Below are 3,035 nucleotides of genomic sequence, written 5' to 3'. Positions count from 1 at the left end.
TGGAGGAACAAGACCCCATGGAGGGAAGGTTGAACAATAGCCGATGGAGGAATGGTTGAACAGTAGCCGGTGGAGGGCTGGATGAACAATAGCCCGTGGTGGGGTGGTTTAACAGGACCCCGTGGAGAGGGTTGGTTGAAAGTAGCTAGTGGAGTAGTGCACGGTGGAGGCTTGATAAACAGGAGCCCATGGATGAACAGTCGCAGGTGGAGGCCGGAGGAGGTCGACGGTGGATGAACAGTATCCCATGGGGTCCCATTTTGCGGTACGGCACACCCCTCCTGATGAACAGGACCCCTGTTTTGATCGTAGCGCTCCAACACAAGTCAGTTTCCTCCGTTTTGCGGTATGCCACACCCCTCCCGATCAACAGGACCCCATTTCGACCGTAGGAGGTCCAACAGAAGTCCGTTTCGTCCGTTTTGCGGTTCGCCAGACCCCTCCTGATGAACAGGATCCCATTTCGACCATGGCTGGTCAAACACAAGGTCGTTTCCTCTGTTCTGCGGTACGCCAAGCCTCATTTCCATTGGTTGTTCCGTCCAAGCCGGTTGGCTCCCGATGAACATCACGTGTTCCATTGCTCCCGATGAACACAACGCATTCTGTTACCTCCCCATGAACACGACGGCGACGCAGTTTCTCCATTCCGACCTAGCCATCTACACGAGCCCTGGCCATACGTATGCGCGGGTAGGCATTTGAGACCCCACCCGTACGTACGTACGTGGCCGTATTTACTTTCTTACACCCTGGCCGCTGTATGTACGTGTACATGCTACGTGCGCGCCTCTACTACGACACATGCGCGCATCTACATTAATCAGTATGTACGTACATGTTCGCGACCAGAATGACAATGCTATGTACGCTTTGACCAGGTGGGTCCCGACTATCAAGCACTTCCTTGCGGGCGAAGATGTAGCTGGTGGGTCCCAGCAGTGAGGGGGCGAATCGTTTTTTTACCCGTAATATGGACGCACTTCCTTGCGTGCGAAGATGTAATGGGTGGGTCCCAACAATCAGGGGGAAAACATTATTTTGAGGGTAAAAAGGATGCAGTTGCATGCATGCGTCCATGGGCGTGGTGCGTCCCCACTGTTAGCCTCTCACGTACAGTCATCTTCCGATGACTCTCGTTTGTTGACCATGTTGACCACACCGTGCCGAGCGCACCAAGCAGCGAGGCCCCAGACTGGAACGACCCTGAGATGGGGAAGACGCGGCAGTGGAGTCACAGATGGAGAGAAGTGGGAAACTTGACTGGTTCGAGTGCGCGGCAGCACTGCCGCCCACGGGAGACAGGAGCAAGAACAAAGGTTGAAAAAGGAGCACGGCTATTGGATTAACATCCAACGCTCCAGCTGCTAGAATCATTTGTTGATTAAGTTGACAAAGCCCTGCATATACGTCTGCTTAGTAGGCTCACAAGTCAGCCACCAAATCTGCCGGGTCCCAGCTGTCATCCGGAGGAATAGTTTTTTCGCATGAGGAGGCACTTCCTTCCGTGCGAAGATACAACTGGTGGGTCCCGGCTGTCAGGGGGAGGAAACTGCTTAATAAGGAGGAACTTTCCTTGCGTGCAACCATGGATGTCGTGGGTCCCAGCCGTCAGGCTCTCAAGTATAGTCCTCTTCTGATGACTCGTTTGTTGACCACGCTGTGCCGAGCATAGCGAGGCGATGGACGACGGCGAGGCCCAAGACTGGAATGACCCGGAGATGGGTAAGACGCGGCAGTGGAGTCGCAGACGGAGAGGAGTTGAAAACTTGACTGGTTCGGGTACGGGGTGGGCCTACACTCGGCAGAGAATAATAGGAGGTGCGGAGTGGAGGGATGTCTTGGGCATCGGTGGGGTAGCGTTTCATTGCGAGGCATGCAAAATAACACCGCTGGATGCCAGAGGCTGGAGCAGGCGGTCCCGGCAGCACTGGGGGAAGAAGACAAGAGATTGAAGAATAATATTGACTGTTGGATGTAAATCCAATGCCTTGCTTAGGCTTCGACCTACTGGCCCACATGTCAGCCAGTCCATTTGTTTTTAGTCCATTTAGTGGGCTGGGTGAAACAATGATGTAGCATCTATGCAGCCCGTTTATATATATGGTAGAATTTAAAGCACATTTGCATTTTTCTCGAAATCTGCGGACTTGCTGGTCTAGGTTAAAATATCATGTTGGGCTGGACAGAGAAATGTTATAAAAACATAAACACATGATTGCACGTCTATTACTGCATTGGTCAGTAAAATCCTTGCAAGCTTATGTACGCAATCACTAGGAGTTAACTTCCCAAGTTATATATAAACAATTATAATTACTATTTTGAAAGAACTTTCAATTTACGAAATAAAATATCATTTTAATTTGATGAGTTAATAGGACGTGGGGTATTATTATTTTTAGGCTAGACGTGGGACAGTTGAGTTGATTCTAGGGAAAAGTACTGGGAGAAAACTGAGTTTACATCGAAAAAGAAAGTGGAATAAAATTCAGATATTGGATTAATGAAAACAAAAAATAAAGGAAGTGGGAAGGTCAATAAAATGATTGGACAAATGATAGGTTTAACAGAACCTTATGTTGTTTCTATTATATATATATATATAAAATAAGATATGTATATACATATAAGGGAAATCATAGGTTCAGTTTTGCATTCTTATAGAAAAATAGAACTGAGCTATGTGTCATCTTGAAAAAACAAACATAACTTGGGTTGCTGATGTTATAGACACGATAGGTTGGGAGGGCTAGAGGCCGCCTGATCCAAAAAATGTTGAAACATATCGTGGGCTGCCCATGTTAAGCAATAAAACCTAGGCCATGGACCTGGTGGGCCTGGGACTGTCAGCCTCTCGACGAACAGTTGTCTCCCGATTCCTCTTGTTTTGCAGACCATGTTGGGAACGACAGATGGCGGCGGCGCGGCGAGAGCACCAAGGCGGAGGACAACGTCGAGACCACAGACCGAACAAACTGTAGTGGGGGAAGACACAGGCGGAGGGGAGTACGAGGGTTGACTTGTTCGGGTGC

This window comes from Triticum dicoccoides, chromosome 7B (genome assembly GCF_002162155.2).
Source record: "Triticum dicoccoides isolate Atlit2015 ecotype Zavitan chromosome 7B, WEW_v2.0, whole genome shotgun sequence".
NCBI classification, from domain to species: Eukaryota; Viridiplantae; Streptophyta; class Magnoliopsida; order Poales; family Poaceae; genus Triticum; species Triticum dicoccoides.
This window is presented reverse-complemented; position numbering follows the sequence as displayed.